The sequence below is a fragment of the Hyperolius riggenbachi genome, chromosome 5, assembly GCF_040937935.1.
Source record: "Hyperolius riggenbachi isolate aHypRig1 chromosome 5, aHypRig1.pri, whole genome shotgun sequence".
Classification (NCBI taxonomy): Eukaryota; Metazoa; Chordata; class Amphibia; order Anura; family Hyperoliidae; genus Hyperolius; species Hyperolius riggenbachi.
In genome coordinates, this window is record NC_090650.1 from 275,067,216 (window position 1) to 275,086,679 (window position 19,464).

Below are 19,464 nucleotides of genomic sequence, written 5' to 3' on the forward strand. Positions count from 1 at the left end.
CATTAAAACCCTGAACCTGGACTGGATCTTTTTAACAACATTCTGTTTTAAAATAGCTTCTGTAGTGACAAATAATAAACATATATTTTAGAACTAGAGTCATCGTGTCCTTTACATTTAGAAGCTAGTTTATTCAGTCTATACAACATATGGTGCTTCTTTGCACAAAACAGTAGAAGTCTGTGGTATCACTTCTGAGAGCGCTTCAAACAGTGTCATTTCTGTACTTTCTGTCTTCTGTCTGTTCTAATGGGCATGACATGCAAAAGTAAAACAGAAGTGTATTACTATCTTGTGATAACTCCGCTGGAATGAATAATGGCCTCCCATACAAAAACAAAGACAGTTTTGTTTCCACCATAAGCCACTCCTTGCTATTGGTTGTTCGCTGTAAAATATCTTGACATAAGCCTTCCTGCCAAGTTTAGACTCCATTAATCATGCACGACTTTCCAATAACAAAAAAAAATCATAAAAATAGATTTGGGTAAACGCATTTTTGTTTAGGCATCAAAAGACTGCAGATGGCTGAAATCTGAAATTATCTGAAGCTGGGGAAAAAAAGTAAGGCGAGTAATTAGATGTATTTAATTTAGCAAACTGTAAGTCTGTGGGAAAATATGTACTGACACAAGATTGATTTAATACGTTATTTACGTGATTCATCTGTAGTTGTCTTGCTGGTGTGGACATTCCTCCTTTGTTGGATTTAGTGTAGGCTGACAGAATGAAAGCCTTTTCTCTAAGTCCCATCCTTGAGCAATTACTTTATATTAAATTATCTCCCAGCTGCATGCATTTAATGAATAGATAACTTTTATTTGCAATCGTTTCTATTCTCCATTGAATCCTGTTCATTTCTGTAGCTGTGTTTACACAAGGCCTGAACTGGGAACACGTGGCATAATAAGTATATTTATTTCTCAATATAAAAAGAGTTGTGCATTTAAAGAGGTAGTGTGTACAATACAGTGACTCACGTTGAATTCATGAGAACTATACTAAGAATAATTGTATGGTATGAAGTCCTGTATTACATCATTTGTGACATTAGGGGCCAAATCCAAATCCCCTTTTCACCTGAGTTTTTTCCAAGGTGATATTTTTACAACCTAAAATAAAATATGTCTTTTAAGCCACCAGCAAGCAAACAAATACTCAAAATAACTTTTGCATTAATTTTTGACCTACTTTTTGGTACTTTTTCCATTGCAAAGTGCTAAAAAGTTATTTTAAATTGAAGATGAAAAATTATCTCCTATGAGAAAATTCAGGTGAAAAAGTGAATTGTATATGGGCCCAACTGTCTTAATTTGCGCATTGAGTCAGAGGCGGACATAGGCCCGTGCAGGCCGTGCAGCCGCACAGGGGTCCCATGTACTCTAGGGCCCATGCAACTGCACCAGTTAGGGCTAGTGTTGGGCGAACAGTGTTCGCCACTGTTCGGGTTCTGCAGAACATCACCCTGTTCGGGTGATGTTCGGGTTCGGCCGAACACCTGATGGTGTTCGGCCAAACTGTTCGGCCATATGGCCGAACTAAGAGCGCATGGCCGAACGTTACCCGAACGTTCGGCTAGCGCTGTGATTGGCCAAACGGGTCACGTGTAGTGTTGGGCGAACATCTAGATGTTCGGGTTTGGGCCGAACATGGCCGCGATGTTCGTGTGTTCGAGCCGAACTCCGAACATAATGGAAGTCAATGGGGACCCGAACTTTCGTGCTTTGTAAAGCCTCCTTATATGCTACATACCCCAAATTTACAGGGTATATGCACCTTGGGAGTGGGTACAAGAGGAAAAAAAAATAGCAAAAAGAGCTTATAGTTTTTGAGAAAATCGATTTTAAAGTTTCAAAGGGAAAACTGTCTTTTAAATGCGGGAAATGTCTGTTTTCTTTGCACAGGTAACATGCTTTTTGTCGGCATGCAGTCATAAATGTAATACATATAAGAGGTTCCAGGAAAAGGGACCGGTAACGCTAACCCAGCAGCAGCACACGTGATGGAACAGGAGGAGGGTGGCGCAGGAGGAGAAGGCCACGCTTTGAGACACAACAACCCAGGCCTTGCATGAGGACAAGAAGCGTGCGGATAGCAATTTGTGTTTTGTCGCCATGCAGTCATAAATGTAATACAGATGAGAGGTTCAATAAACAGGGACCGGAAACGCTAACCCATCACAGATGTTCATTGTTCATGTTACTTGGTTGGGGTCCGGGAGTGTTGCGTAGTCGTTTCCAATCCAGGATTGATTCATTTTAATTTGAGTCAGACGGTCTGCATTTTCTGTGGAGAGGCGGATACGCCGATCTGTGACAATGCCTCCGGCAGCACTGAAACAGCGTTCCGACATAACGCTGGCTGCCGGGCAAGCCAGCACCTCTATTGCGTACATTGCCAGTTTGTGCCAGGTGTCTAGCTTCAATACCCAATAGTTGAAGGGTGCAGATGGATTGTTCAACACAGCTATGCCATCTGACATGTAGTCCTTGACCATCTTCTCCAGGCGATCGGTGTTGGAGGTGGATCTGCACGCTTGCTGTTCTGTGTGCTGCTGCATGGGTGTCAGAAAATTTTCCCACTCCAAGGACACTGCCGATACCTTTTGGGCACTAGCTGCGGCTTGTGTTGTTTGCTGCCCTCCTGTAAAAAATCCCCCATAGACTTTCATTGCCTCCCTATTTCACTTTCCAAAATCTCACATCTTTTCAAAGGGCAATGGCTCAGCAGTACCAAATTTTCTAGCATTGTAGGGACCCTTAGGGGGATCATGACTGGTGAGTTTTGCCACTGCTGAGCCATTGCCCTTTGAAATGGTGTGAGATTTTGGAACGGTAAATAGTAGGCCCAATGAAAGCCTATGGGGGATTTTACCAATTTTGGACCCCTGTAACTCTGGTTTGCAGAGATGTAGGGACCCCATCTTTGGAATCCAAGTCTAACAATATGTCTTCTACCTGCATGAGACATTTCGTGAAATTCAGACGTTGCTAATGGCCATAGCTGAGATTTATGTACGTCACCATCACTACCATTGAAATAGCCCAAATAAACAGGTTTTTGTGACCCTAGGCTATGACCTCTTTGGCCTAGGGGCCCAAAACTTACCAGTCATGTTCCCCCTAAGGGTCCCTACAATGCTAGAAAATTTGGTACTGCTGAGCCATTGCCCTTTGAAAAGATGTGAGATTTTGGAAAGTGAAATAGGGAGGCAATGAAAGTCTATGGGGGATTTTACCAATTTTGGACCCCTGTAACTCTAGTTTGCAGAGATGTAGGGACCCCATCTTTGGAATCCAAGTCTAACAATATGTCTTCTACCTGCATGAGACATTTCGTGAAATGCAGACGTTGCTAACGGCCATAGCTGAGATTTATGTACGTCACCATCACTACCATTGAAATAGCCCAAATAAACAGGTTTTTGTGACCCTAGGCTATGACCTCTTTGGCCTAAGGGCCCGAAACTCACCAGTCATGTTCCCCCTAAGAGTCCCTACAATGCTAGAAAATTTGGTACTGCTGAGCCATTGCCCTTTGAAAAGATGTGAGATTTTGGAAAGTGAAATAGGGAGGCAATGAAAGTCTATGGGGGATTTTACCAATTTTGGACCCCTGTAACTCTAGTTTGCAGAGATGTAGGGACCCCATCTTTGGAATCCAAGTCTAACAATGTGTCTTCAACCTGCATGAGACATTTCGTGAAATTCAGACGTTGCTAACGGCCATAGCTGAGATTTATGTACGTCACCATCACTACCATTGAAATAGCCCAAATAAACAGGTTTTTGTGACCCTAGGCTATGACCTCTTTGGCCTAGGGGCCCGAAACTCACCAGTCATGTTCCCCCTAAGGGTCCCTACAATGCTAGAAAATTTGGTACTGCTGAGCCATTGCCCTTTGAAAAGATGTGAGATTTTGGAAAGTGAAATAGGGAGGCAATGAAAGTCTATGGGGGATTTTACCAATTTTGGACCCCTGTAACTCTGGTTTGCAGAGATGTAGGGACCCCATCTTTGGAATCCAAGTCTAACAATATGTCTTCTACCTGCATGAGACATTTCGTGAAATTCAGACGTTGCTAACGGCCATGGCTGAGATTTATGTACGTCACCATCACTACCATTGAAATAGCCCAAATAAACAGGTTTTTGTGACCCTAGGCTATGACCTCTTCGGCCTAGGACTGCATTGAACGCGACCCAGGCATTGTGCGCATTCTGGACAACACCAATTACTGGGTTTATACCCTTCTGGATCCACGGTACAAACACAATGTTCCAAAACTGCTTGAAGAAAGAGTCCGACAGGTCAAAATGGAAGAATACCAGCAGGCCCTTGTGGAGACTTTAAAGAGGAGATTGACATCCTCCCCCTCCTCTAGCCAGTTGTACGCCGACAGACTGACTTCCGCAAACCCAGGACGACCAGGAGGGCAGCAAACAACACAAGCCACAGCTAGTGCCCAAAAGGGAATGGTATCGGCAGTGTCCTTGGAGTGGGAAAATTTTCTGACACCCATGCAGCAGCACACAGAACAGCAAGCGTGCAGATCCACCTCCAACACCGATCGCCTGGAGAAGATGGTCAAGGACTACATGTCAGATGGCATAGCTGTGTTGAACAATCCATCTGCACCCTTCAACTATTGGGTATCGAAGCTAGACACCTGGAACAAACTGGCAATGTACGCAATAGAGGTGCTGGCTTGCCCGGCAGCCAGCGTTATGTCGGAACGCTGTTTTAGTGCTGCCGGAGGCATCGTCACAGATCGGCGTATCCGCCTCTCCACAGAAAATGCAGACCGTCTGACTCAAATTAAAATGAATCAATCCTGGATTGGAAACGACTACGCAACACTCCCGGACCCCAACCAAGTAACATGAACAATGAACATCTGTGATGGGTTAGCGTTTCCGGTCCCTGTTTATTGAACCTCTCATCTGTATTAAATTTATGACTGCATGGCGACAAAACGCAAATTGCTATCCGCACGCTTCTTGTCCTCATGCAAGGCCTGGGTTGTTGTGTCTCAAAGCGTGGCCTTCTCCTCCTGCGCCACCCTCCTCTTGTTCCATCACGTGTGCTGCTGCTGGGTTAGCGTTACCGGTCCCTTTTCCTGGAACCTCTTATATGTATTACATTTATGACTGCATGCCGACAAAAAGCATGTTACCTGTGCAAAGAAAACAGACATTTCCCGCATTTAAAAGACAGTTTTCCCTTTGAAACTTTAAAATCGATTTTCTCAAAAACTATAAGCTCTTTTTGCTAATTTTTTTCCCTCTTGTACCCACTCCCAAGGTGCACATACCCTGTAAATTTGGGGTATGTAGCATGTAAGGAGGCTTTACAAAGCACAAAAGTTCGGGTCCCCATTGACTTCCATTATGTTCGGAGTTCGGCTCGAACACCCGAACATCGCGGCCATGTTCGGCCTGTTCGGCCCGAACCCGAACATCTAGATGTTCGCCCAACACTAGTTAGGGCCTATTATTATCCTCTAGACAAAAAAGTCCTGGATGGGAATGATCTCGCATCCAGGAACTAGAAAGGGGACAGGATTTTTTTTTGCAGAAAGACGGCGGTCTCTGATAAGAGATCGTCGCTTTTTCTGCGGGGGACTTAGATCGGTGAATGGGAACTATATTCCCATTCACTGATTGGGGGGCTAACGGCAGGCGGCAGGAGCGTGCGCAAGAGTGCGTGCAGGAGTGCGCGCGGTGCCGCTGCAGCACCACAGCCTATCTGGACGAACATGCTCGTCCAGATAGGCTGAACTGGTTAAAATAACTTTTCAGCACTCTGCAATTATAATTTAAAAAGTATCAAAAAGTAGGTACAAAAAATACTGTCAAAATTATTCTGCGTATTTCCTTGCTTGCTGGTGGCTTGAAAGGCGTTTTTATGATAGAATGTGAAAATATCACCTAGGAGAAGACATAGGAGAAAAAGTGAATTGGATCAGACTGAGGCCCATAGTGTTTTTTTATTTAGCTTAAAGCAAATCTGAAGAGAAAACAAAATTGATGAAGTAAGCAATCATACCCATCGAATAATTCCTCTTGTACATCATCTTATTATCTTTTGGGAGATACCTATGTAATTTCCCATTAAAAAGTGACTTGCTGGTTGAATAAAAGTAAATGTAATTCAACATTTGCCAGGGGTATGAATAATTATGTATATACTGTACAATGGAATTGCTGTAATTTGGAGATAATGTGCATACCAGAATTCTATTTATATTACCAAGCAGAAGAGCAGCACATCTTAGAGGCACTGAAACTTGTTTACATTGTATGTGAGGCACTTTATTGAACTGAAAAAACAGGCCAGTACCGTGAAATGCATTTTGCTTGTGTGCTCGACTGAATTTGGTTCTTCCTAAGAGGTAAGGCACATTGAGGTTAATTCATTAAGCATATCACGCTGAAACAGCACGAGTTAAATCTCCTTGAGCGCGTTAATGAAATTAGCATGACTTATTCTAGCACATGCATGCTACACGCGCTACTGGCAACAAGAGCACTGCCAGCAGTGCACGTCGCATGCACACGGTAGAATTAAGTTGCGTTCATTTCATTTATGTGCACAATAAGATTTAGTCTGTGCTGTTTCAGAGCGATACGCTTAATGAATCAAGCCCATTTTCCCTCCTAATTATAAGTTATATCAATTGCACCTTATATATCTAAGGCACCTCCACCAGTGTTTTTCAGATTTTTTTAGCAAGAGGCTTTTAGGTTCCATTTGCCCTCCCTGTACAATCCTAGGCATTAACTGGGTATTCTATAAATTACATTTATAACTAAAAGTGCACATAAAGAGTTCCACTTCTTCATAAGTTTAAATTGTTTTGCAACCAGAGTAAGTGATACCATTTCTGGAAAGACAAATAGGAGTAAAAAATGCCATTCACAGATTTACTTAGAGAGAGTGAAGCAAATAAATAAACTGAAATAGGCTCAGAATATGGAAGAACTGATTTTGATTTTGATTCCACAAATGTGAGTTTTATTACCTTTTCATTAGAACGAGTGTTTTTGCATGTGTTTTCAAGTTTCAAAGCACCCATCAAGAGAGACACTGTGATCAGCCTCTTTCTGAAGTGTAATGCAGGGCCATGTGCTCAGTGCACATGTAAATAGGGATAAGCGAGAATGCATCTGGCAGATTCGTGAACATTTTTGATGGTATCAAGAATTTTTGTTAAACCTACAGTAATTTTGACAATGTCAATGGACCAACTTAAAAGGTTAATAGCAAAGCCGCTATATTTGTTAGAACCACCAAATTTTCTAGGCATGTGTAAGAGAACAGTAGCAACAAGGGGAAAAAATTCCAAAAGACCTTTGGAAGACCACACATACCAATTTCCTTCTGGTAGCCACTGCCTACAAAACTCTAAAGGACGAAGAAACTCGAAAGGATTATGATTACATGATGGATCACCCCGAGGAATACTACAGACACTACTACCATTATTACAGTAGGAGATTGGCACCTAAGGTGGATGTGAGGATCGTTATCCTGGTTACAGTGGTTGTCATCTCAATTTTTCGGTGTTACAGCCGGAGAAGCAGCTATAATGAAGCCAATACTGTAAATACTTAGCAACAATGCCAAAGTATCAAACCCAGGCCACTGAAATTGCAAAGCAACAAGGTTTACTGAACCATGCAAAGGAGAAGGGGAGAAATAAGAGGTCTAAAGAAGAAATCAGAGAAGAAGACGATGAGATAATAAGGGACATTATTAAAAACAAAATAGACATCAAAGGAGGCTATCAAAAGCCCCAACTATATGACATTTTACTGTAAGATTCTTTCCTTGCGTTGAAAGACATCCATGGCTATAATTACTAGGTAATGCCCAGTGGTGTTGATCCAGGGATTTTATCTCATTGCCATCTGGAGTCGGGAAGAATTTTTTTTCCTTTTTGGGCTAATCGGACCATGCCTTGTAAGGGTTTTTCGCCTTCATCTGGATCAACAGGGATATGTGAGGGAGCAGGCTGGTGTTGTACTTTGTTTTCTGGTTGAACTCGATGGACGTACGTCTCTTTTCAATCCAAATAACTATATAACTATGTAAGTGTTATTGTCGATAAATATCTGTTCTATTGGATCTTCAGGCATCAATGGGGTATCTCCTGTACACACAAATCTTGACTGTGATAACTCTTAATAGCATTTTTGGCTGGGTGTCATCTAGTGTGTGTACCTAGCTTGAGCATGAAGTACAATCTACTCACAGTTAATTCTTCCAATGTAAATATTGCAGTACATAAGGCAGTATTTTCAAATCAAGCACAAGTAATATAGGTGTATTTAATTATTTTTCCGAGCCTTATATTAAGTTAATTTGAAAAGACTTAAATAGGAACTCCAGTGAAAATAATGTAATTAAAAAGTGCTTCATTTTTATAATAATTATGTATAAATGATTCAGTCAGTGTTTGCCCATTGTAAAATATTTTCTCTCCCTGATTTACATTTTGACATTTACCACATGGTGACATTTTTACTGCTAGCAGGTGATGTCAGTGGAAGTAGCTGCTGCTTGCTTTTTTGGCAGTTGGAAACAGCTGTAAACAGCTATTTCCCACAATGCAACAAGGTTCAGACAGGAAACTGACAGGACCATGGTCCTTACAGTTCCCCGTGGGAGGGGTTTCACCACAATATCAGCCATACAGAGGCCCCTGATGAACCTTTTGTGAAAAGGAATAGATTTCTCATGTAAATATCAGCTACTGATTGGGATGAAGTTCAATTCTTGGTCACAATTTCTCTTTAAGTCAAATACACTGCTAATTTTTTTACGTTTTACTCTTTGAAGAATCTTCGGATCTCAAACTATTTCACTGCTGTGCCCTGATGCTTAAATTTCTCATTCAAAGATATTTGGAAAACCTGTTTCAGTGATAAGCTAGTGCACTGGCTTTGCTTTAAAATACTAGAAAAAGAAGTGATATAAAACTCCTCACATCATCAATAGTAAATGCTGCACATTCCATTCATAATGCTAGTGGGAATACTGTAGTGAGAGGAATATGGAGGATGCTTTTTTCCTTCTTTTTTAAAGTTCCTTTGCTAAGTAAGATGCTGATCTTTTGCCTGTAGTAGTGTCTGGTCCACATGCTTCAGACAAACATGCAGCAAGTTGAACGCCTGATCTACATACTGGTTCTGGATCATGTAATTATAAAGAATTAGGGATAGTGGAACAATACAACAGGGTGACAAATAGCATTATTTTAAATGGAATTAAGATAATAACATCCATAGCCCTTTACTACAAACTTACTTAATTTTTTTATCTAAAGCTAAAAAACGTAGAAAGTTGGGAGCTACCGTATATTCCGGCGTATAAGACGACTGGGCGTATAAGACGACCCCCAACTTTTCCAGTTAAAATATAGAGTATAAGACTACCCCTCTTCCAACGCACACCAAATTAAAATTAAAATAAAAGAATTGTGTACTGGTGCTGTGTATGAACAGATACTGGTGCTGTACTGTATGTGTTACCCAGTATATAACAGTATATAGTCAATTAACTTGTTGCATTGGTCAACTCTCCTTAAGTAGACTGGTCAGCTCTCCTTGTCTACCTGTTTATCAGAGCGGTATGGAAGAATAGATTGCGCTCAGCAGGGAGATCTGAGAGGCGGTAACAGGATAGGGCGTAACACCCGGCATCAATGACACCCGGCGTATAAGACGACCCCCAACTTTTCAGAAGATTTTCAAGGGTTAAAAAGTAGTCTTATACCCAGGAATATACAGTATTTATTAAAGCTGACATTTATTTATGTTCAGATGCATAGCTGCATGTTAGTCATGCTGCTAGTCAACAATTTGCTAGTATGGGTCGCATGATGTTTAAAGGAACCCTGAGCAGCAGAAAGAAATGAAATTGGTACTTACTTGGGGCTTTCTCCAGCCCACCGTAGGTCGGGAGGTCCCCCAGCATCCTCCTGGCTCCTCTCCCGGTCCCTCCGCTGCATACAGAACTGGCGCGCATGCGCAGTATAGAGATGGCCCGAACCTCTGATTTTCAGTTCGCCGACAACGAACGCGAACTTCGGTTTTTTCCGTGAAAGACTTCAATGGGGAGGCGACCTTTGAAAACTAGAAACACTTATGCTGGCCACAAAAGTGATGAAAAAGATGTTTCAAAGGGTCTAACATCTGAGTTTTTGCATGTATGAGTGGGATAGATGCCAAAAGTCCCGGGGAAAAATCTGGATTTGATGCAAAGCAGCGTTTTAAGGGTAGAAATCACATTGAATGCTAAATTGCAGGCCTAGAGCGCTTTAAAATATATTGCATGTGTATACATCAATCAGGGAGTGTAATTAGAGTACTGTTTCACACTGACACACCAAACTAGCTGTGTAACGCACCGCAAACAGCTGTTTGTGTAGTGACGGCCATGCTGGACTGGTGCGCACCGTGGTGAGAGTGCAGGCCGTGGCGGTTTTCAAGCCCATATGGTCGCCGGGCTGGGGTAGCTCAATGATAGTACAACAGTGACTGTCCAGCTGATCAAATTTGGTCTGTCCACAATGAAGCAACAACCTTATTATCTTTGTGCCACCACCCGAGACACGCATATAGCCGGCGGTCATTGCTTCATTGTGATACGCAAGCCCCTTCACCACGGCAAGGTAATGATCACGAAGGGGAATTGGCACATATACATACGTTTTGTTTTGTTGTTGCAGCTGCAGTGCAGCCAGAAAAATTAGGCAGGCATGTACACATACCAGAAAAATTAGTATAGCGGCTGCTGCTAGCAGCCGCTATACTAATTTTTCTGGTATGTGTACATGCCTGCCTAATTTTTCTGGCTGCACTGCAGCTGCAACAACAAAACAAAACGTATGTATATGTGCCAATTCCCCTTCGTGATCATTACCTTGCCCTGCTAGCAGCAGCCTAAAAAATTCAGGAATCCGACTGGTGTCCTGGACCCTGTAGGTGGTGGCGGAGAAGGTAGTCAAGCGGCCTGCGGGCAGAGATGCTGTGTGGGGAGCGACTTAGTCTTGGGGCAGGCAGTCACACAGCATGCAGGCAGAGATGCTGTATGTGGGGACTGACTTAGTCTTCGGGCGGGCAGTAGCCCTTCGGGATTCATGCCTCATTCATTTTTGATAAAGGTGAGGTACTGAACACTTTTTTGACTTAGGCGACTTCTCTTCTCAGTGACAATGCCCCCAGCTGAGCTGAAGTTCCTTTCTGACAGGATGCTTGAAGCAGGGCAAGACAGAAGTTGGATGGCAAATTGTGACAGCTCTGGCCACAGGTCAAGCCTGCGCACCCAGTAGTCCAAGGGTTCATCGCTGCTCACAGTGTCTACATCCACACTTAAAGCCAGGTAGTCGGCTACCTGCCAGTCCAGGCATTGGTGGAGGGTGGATCTGGAAGGGCTAAGGTGAGGCGTTAAACAAAAAAATGTCCACATGTCCGACATCACCATGAGATCGCTGGAGTATCCTGTCCTTGCCTGCGTGGACATGGGAGAAGGATTACTGGCAGTGGTACCTTTGTTGCGTTGTGCTGTGACATCACCCTTAAACACATTGTAAAGCATAGTTGCCAGCTTGTTCTGCAAGTGCTGCATCCTTTCTGCCTTCTGGTGATTTGGAAATATCTCCGCCACTTTGTGCCTATACCGAGGGTCTAGTAGCGTGGCCACCCAGTACAGCTCATTCCCCTTGAGTTTTTTTTATATGGGGGTCCCTCAACAGGCTGGACAGCATGAAAGATGCCATCTGCACAAAGTTGGATGCAGACGTACTATCCATCTCCTCTTGCTCTTCCTCAGTGACGTCAGGTAAATCCTCCTCCTCCCCCCATCCACGAACAATACCACAGGAACATTGAGCAGCACAAGCCCTCTGCGCCGCCTGCTGCGGTTGTTCTTCTGATGCAGCCTCCTCCTCCTCTCCCAAAGAAACACCTTCTTCATCATCCGAGTCTGACTCCTTCTCCCCACACGACTCTTCCTCCTCCTCCTCCTCCTCCTCCCCCTCTGCGCTGCCGCAGGTGTTGAGGAAACATCTGGTTCTGATGAGAATTGATCCCACAACGCTTCCTCCTGTAACTGTTCCTGTTCACGCTCCTCCACAGCTTGATCCACCACTCTACGCACGGCACGCTTCAGGAAGTAAGCGTACGGGATCAAGTCGCTGATGGTGCCTTCACTGCTACTCACTAGGTTGGTCCCCTCCTCAAACGGCCGCATGAGCCTGCATGCATTTCGCATGAGTGTCCAGTTGTTGGGCCAGAACATCCCCATCTCCCCAGACTATGTCCTTCTACTGCAGATGTAGAGGTACTGGGTGACGGCTTTCTCCTGTTCTAGCAGGTGAGAGAACATAAGGAGGGTCGAATTGCAGCAAGCCGGGCTATCGCAAATCAGGCGTCTCACCGGCAACTTTTTTCTCCGCTGAATATCAGCAAAGTGTGCCATGGCCGTGTAAGACCTCCTGAAATGCCCACACACCTTCGTGGCCTGCTTCAGGACGTCCTCTAAGCCTGGGTACTTTGACACAAATCTTTGAATGACTAGATTCAGCACATGTGCCATGCAGGGTACATGTGTCAGCTTTCCCAAATTCAAAGCGGAAATGAGATTGCTGCCGTTGTCACACACCATGTTGCCGATTGCAGCTGGTGCGCGGTCAGCCACTGATCCACCTGTTTGTTAAGAACAGCCAGGAGAGCTGGTCCAGTGTGACTCTCCGCTTTGAGGCAAGACATGTCTTGGATGGCGTGACACTGTCGTACCTGGCATGCAGCATAGGCCATGGGGAGCTGGGGCTGTGTAGCTGGAGAGGAGTTCACAGCACCAGTAGAGTTGAACTGCCACTTAGTCAAGGAGGCGGAGGATGACGACAGCGAAGAAGATGTAGCAGGAGGAGGAGAGGAGGTGGCAGGAGGCCTGCCTGTAAGCCATGGAGGTGTCACAAGTTGGTCCGCTGCACAGCCACGTACTCCCTGCTTGTCAGCGGTCACCAGGTTGACCCAATGGGCTGTGTAAGTAATGTACCTGCCCTGACTGTGCTTGGCAGACCAGGCATCCATGGTCAGATGGACCCTTGACCCAACGCTGTGCTAGACATGACACCACTTGCCTCTCAACTTCATGGTACAGTTTGGGTATTGCCTTTTTAGAGAAAAAATTGTGGCCTGGTATCTTCCACTATGGTGTCCCAATGGCCACAAATTTACGGAAGGCCTCAGAGTCTACCAACTGGTATGGTAACAGCTGGCGAGCTAACAGTTCCGCCAAGCCAGCTGTCAGACGCCGGGCAAGAGGGTGGCTTCTTCCGCTCAAAGATTTCCCTCACGGACACCTGACTGCTGCTGTGGGCAGAGGAGCAGGAACCGCTGAAGGTCAGAGGCGGAGTGGAGGAGGGTGGCTGTGAAGGTACAAGGGAGAAAGCGGCTGAAGAAGATGATGCACCTGAAGGAGGAAGAGGACAAGGAGGGTGGCTTTTCTTTTGTGTGCTGATTTTCCTCTGGTGCTCTTCCCATTGCAGTTTGTGCCTTTTCTGCATGTGCCTTCGTAAGGCAGTTGTCCCTACGTGGGTGTTGGCCTTTCCGTGACTCAATTTTTGGAGGCAGAGAGAACAGATGGCATTGCTCTGATCTGAGGCAGACACATTAAAAAATTCCCAAACCGCTGAGCCCCCCTGGGGTGATGGCATTATGCAGCTGATGTTGAAGGGCATGGTGGCTGGCTGTCCATAGGTGGCGATACATGGCGCTGGACACTGCCACCAGCTGTTTCAGCCCACGAGTTACCCTGCTTCTTTCAGCAACTCATCTCCTTCTACTCCTCTCTGACTCCCCCTCTGAACTGCCCCCTTGGTCTTCTCGTCTCTTAGGAACCCACGTGGCATCGTATCATCGTCATCATCATAATCATCCTGCCCAGCTTCGCTTGCCTCAGACAGCTCCAAAACTGCACCAACAGTAGGTACTTCATCATCCTCCTCCTCACACGTTACGTCCATAGTGTCGCCTAACTCAGACATATCAGGTGGTGTAACTTGCTTAGCGCCTTCATCTTGTTGTAACAATAATGCAGTGATGGGTATTACAAATGTGCACCTGTCACACACACGTACCGTAAACAGGTACAGTGACTGGTGGTAATAAATATCACACTGCATGCACTCACGTAGCTAGGTGGGTGCACTGAACAACAGGTAGATATATGCAGTGATGGGCATTAAATGTGCAGCTGTCACACACACGTGCCGTGAACAGGTACAGTGACTGGTGGTATTAAATATCACACTGCGTGCGCTCACATAGGTAGGTGTGTGCACTGTGAACAACAGGTAGGTATATGCAGTGATGGGTATTATAATGTGGACCTGTCACACACAGACAGGTACCGGACAGGAACAGTGACACTGCGTGCGGTCACGTAGGTAGGTGGGTGCACTAAAGTGAACAACAGGTAGGTATATGCAGTGATGGGTATTACAATGTGCACCTGTCACACACAGACAGGTATCGGACAGGCACAGTGACACTGCTTGTGCTCGCGTAGGTAGGTGGGTGCACTGTGAACAACAGGTAGGTATATGCAGTGATGGGTATTATAATGTGCACCTTTCACACACAGACAGGTACCGGACAGGCACAGTGACACTCCGTGCACTCACGTAGATAGGTGGGTGCACTGAAGTGAAGAACAGGTAGGTATATGCAGTGATGGGTATTACAATGTGCACCTGTCACACACAGACAGGTATCGGACAGGCACAGTGACACTGCTTGTGCTCGCGTAGGTAGGTGGGTGCACTGTGAACAACAGGTAGGTATATGCAGTGATGGGTATTATAATGTGCACCTTTCACACACAGACAGGTACCGGACAGGCACAGTGACACTGCGTGCGCTCACGTAGGTAGGTGGGTGCACTGAAGTGGGCAAAAGGTAGTTATATGCAGTGATGGTTATTACAAATCTGCACCTGGCACAGTAGTAATTACAACCAAGGGCCCAAAGGCCAGCTGCGACTGACTGACAGGGCAGTATATAATGCTAGTGGGCCACAAAAAAAAAATAGATCACAAGAACAAGATTAGCTCTCAAAAGAGCTGTTGAGGGTGCTTTTTTAGCAATAAGAATCAGTAAGGAGCGAGCTAACAATCCTACAAGAGCCTAACTAAGCTTCCCCTATAGGTCTCTGCACTGCAGCTCTCCCTTCTCTAATTACTGCAGGCACACGAGTGAGTGAAAAGCCTGACGCTGCTTGCCTTTTATAAGGGGGGGGGCTCCAGGGGGGAGTGTAGCCTGATTGGCTACAATGTGCCTGCTGACTGTGATGTAGAGGGTCAAAGTTGACCCTAATGATGCACTATGGGGGCGAATCGAACTTCCGGAAAAGTTCGTGGTTCTCCGCGAACGCGAACCACGGAAGTTCGCCGGCGAACAGTTCGGGCCAATTCTAGCGCAGAGCAGGAAACATGGCAGCGCTTCCGAACAAAACTTATACCTGAATGATTTAACTGCATTGATGTGCGGACCCCAACAACACACCTAGCACTCACTACAGGCAAAAGGGGGTGAACTTATACCTGAATGATTTATCTGCATTGATGTGCAGATCCCCACTAGACTGCATTACACGCTTAGCACTCACTACAGGCAAAGGGGGGTGTTAGCTTCAGCTTCTCTAGCGCAGTACTGTCACGCCGGCCACCGTGATGACACGCAGCGGCTGGCGTGATGACGAAGAGCGTCACCAGTAGGGAAGTGGGAGCCCGACACTTGGCCCCGGGTGTCGCCGGTGCTGTATGTGGCGAAGGGACCAGGAGAGGAGCCAGGAAGATGCCGGGGGACCTCCCGACCTACTTTGGGCTGGAGAAAGCCCCAGGTAAGTACCAATTTCGTTTCTTTTTACTGCTCTGGGTCCTTTTAACCACCTAAAGACTGCTCTACGCCAATTGGCATGAATGCGGCGGTAGCCCCAGGACCGCCTAGAGCCAATCGGTGTGCAGTACTGGGGGCCAGTTTGCAGGGGATCGCACGCATCCCTGCTTCACTAGGAGATCAGTGAACAAATGTATCAGCACACCGATATGGCATAGAAGTGACATAAATGTAGCCTGGAGGGCCCATGAGAGGAGTGAGAGTCCAGATTACACCAAGCCGGTCGCAGTTCATTTCCTTGAATGTAAGCATGGAGCATGCCAGCTCAGAGGACAGGTTATCGAACAGGTCAAGGTCTCATTGAGGGGAGGAGACAGAGCCACTAAATTACTACAGAGGGAAGCCTTTTGGATTTATGAGTTGGGCACTGTACAGCCAGGAGGATTAAACAAAAATAATCCATTAACTTGTTTCATTAACCACCTTAGCGGTATGGATGAGCTCAGCTCGTCCATTACCGCCAGAGGGTGCCGCTCAGGCCCTTTGATGAAATAAAAAGCAGCACACGCAGCCGGCACTTTGCCAGCCGCGTGTGCTGCCTGATTGCCGCCGCTCTGCGGCGATCCGCCGCGAGCAGCGGCGAAGGAGGGTCCCCCCAGCCGCCCGAGCCCTGCGCAGCCGGAACAAATAGTTCCGGCCAGCGCTAAGGGCTGGATCGGAGGCGGCTGACGTCAGGACGTCGGCTGACGTCCATGACGTCACTCCGCTCGTCGCCATGGCGACGAGGAAAGCCAAACAAGGAAGGCTGCTCATTGCAGCCTTCCTTGTTACTTATGCTTGCCGGAGGCGATCGGAAGAACGCCTCCGGAGCGCCCTCTAGTGGGCTTTCATGCAGCCAACTTTCAGTTGGCTGCATGAAATAGTTTTTTTTAAATTAAAAAAAAACCCTCCCGCAGCCGCCCTGGCGATCTCAATAGAACGCCAGGGTGGTTAAGGAGAGATAGTATGGACTAATTGAAGCAACATAGAACATTATTCTAGAAACATACTCTGATATACATTGTTTATGACTGTTGTCTTCCTAGTAGGTTAATATTTATCTTCGTACACATGAACACTCTTTAATTTATCTATTTTTTGTCTTGCCGTATATGTTGAACATTGAATATGCCAATATTTTATTACCTATAAATGTGTAAATATAATAACCCCCTTTTTTGCTTTATCTTTCAGCCATCTCAGAGGTTCCCTGGTCCATCATTCATAAGATTACATCCTGGTGGGTAAGTGTGTCTCAGCGAGGGGGTGCCGGGGCGACATAATAAACAGCTTTTGGACTTATGTGCAGGGCCAGCGTGTTGAGTTGTCCATGTTACCTATGCATGCATGACTTATTGGACACACAATTTTGCAAGAGCGATCTGTTTGTTCACGTTAACTCAGAGATACGCATCAGCTCAATTTATATGGGCTATGAGCGTATCATTTATTCTATAAGTGAGCGAGTATGTGTTTACAGATGTTGCTTAGCAACAAGTAACACAGTCTTTGTGCGGTGTGACCTATACGTCACGTAGGGGCAGACGCTGTGTCTCTACATGCTAAGTATGGGCGGAAGTTGATATTCCGTCATGCAAGGGCGGATGCATTGTATATGTGGGTCGGCGCTCTTCTACAAATATGACGCAAGGGGCGGGGCCCAACAGCGTGCGGAAGCAAGTTGGGATCACGCTGAGTAGCATCTCCATAGATCTCCGCCCCTCTGCCAATAGGAAATGAGGGGTGTGACTGCACGGCGCAGCTAACGGAGGGACTACCAACCAGGGCTCTAGACAACGGCTGTTTGTCGCCAAGTACATTCAAATCGCTGGGGCAATTATCCACATATTGATCACAGGATGTGAACGGTGAACCTTCTGACAGGTATGAAAATGCAGGCACAGTAGCGCTGAGCGCACTGAACAGTATCATCATTTTGATAAGTATACTGATTGCAAGATAGGATTAATATTGAGGCATGTTTTGATGTTTAAACAATGGAGATGACATCATTGCTGAATTTCACTATGGGTGGGGTGATTAGGGATTAGGTTGGTATATAAAGTCTGTTAAATCCTAATGTGTTTGTAACCACACGCCTTGAAGAAGGGGGACCCTGCGTGGCCCTCGAAACAATTGTCGGTTTTTACCTTTGTGGGAACGCATGGCTCAATAAAAGAGCGTGAACTAAGCCATATCGGTGTGCTGATACATTTGTTCACTGATCTACTGGAGACACAGCCTATATCTCAGTATCAAGCACCCGGCTCATTTTCTTTGATGGTGTGCCCTGCAGGATTCTTTCTATTGCTTCACTAGGAGACTGTTAGATGGCGAAACTGCCATCTAATAACAGTGTATAGCGCTGCGATCTAAGACAGCGCTGTACTGGGGACAGCCGTGTGACTCGGCTGCCCCCCGGGAGACACTGCAGTGATTGGCTGTCATAGGCTGAAGCCTATGACAGCTGATCACAGTGATTGGCTGGCGGGGAGGGAGGAAGGGCTGGGGAAAAAATGTAAAAAAAAGGTAAAATTTATTTATAAAATAATGAAATAGATATTTATAAAAAAAATTAACATTGGGGGAGCGTTCAGACCCCACCAAAAGAAAGCTCGGTTGGTGGGGAGAAAAGGGAGGGGGAATCACTTGTGTGCTGAGTTGGACGGCCCTGCAGCGAGGCCTTAAAGCTGCAGTGGCCTATTTAGTGAAAAATGGCCAGTTTTTTAGGGGAGTTTAAGCCCATGGTTTTCAAGTGGTTAAAGAGAAACAATTAGCCATAATATGCCCCTCAAAAAAACACATATGTAAGTAGATAAATACTTGCACTACTTACATAACAGATGTATTCTAGTGTCCAGGTTTAGATTTCAGAGAACTTTATATAGTAAATGAGGAGAATTCTGTTCCTGGCAGGGGCCATCTTGTGTCCTCCAGCTAGATTCCCCCCACCCTGCATCCCCCTCCACCCCACACTGATTCTGAGCACAGCAGAGAGGAATACATGCAGAAGGCACAAACTCACCTACTAATAAATCCAAGCGCTGCTGATCCCATCTATTCTCTGCACTAAGACCGGCGGTAGTGCAGATAGTATCGAAGGGAACTGCAGTGCCTGGAACCATTATTAGGTGATTCTGTGTGTGCCGCCTTTATCTTTCCTCAATGTGCAGTGCATGACAGGAGACAGCCTCTGAGTGAGAGAGGTGAGTCACAGAGGCTTCAGCCAACCAGGCTGATTCAGCATGCCATATCACTTCTCTTTTCCATCTGTGCACGAAGTTAGAGCCTGGGGGCATGGGGAGAGAAAACCTATTTGAAAAAAAAAAGTACAAATGATTTTGAACTTTTGAATTGCCTGGTTAGCATCCTTTTTTACCAATGTACCAGCCTGCAATAGAGAATTGATTTTGTATTTTATGTCTGAAAGTTACTCTTTAAAGGGAGGGTCCATGGAGTTGGTTAAAAAAATAAAAATACTAATCCACCCACCTGGGGCTTCCTCCAGCCCGTGGC

At 45.5% G+C, this 19,464-nt stretch overlaps 1 long non-coding RNA gene across 1 annotated transcript in view; it reads left to right on the forward strand.

Moving 5' to 3' along the window:
• The first annotated feature begins 276 nt into the window (after positions 1-276).
• The window catches only part of LOC137517656 (uncharacterized), a 48,325-nt gene continuing 29,137 nt past the window's right edge, over positions 277-19,464 (forward strand). The window contains exons 1-2 of the long non-coding RNA XR_011020610.1: positions 277-564; positions 17,143-17,192. This is a non-coding gene — a long non-coding RNA (uncharacterized lncRNA). The remainder of the gene's footprint in view (positions 565-17,142; positions 17,193-19,464) is intronic.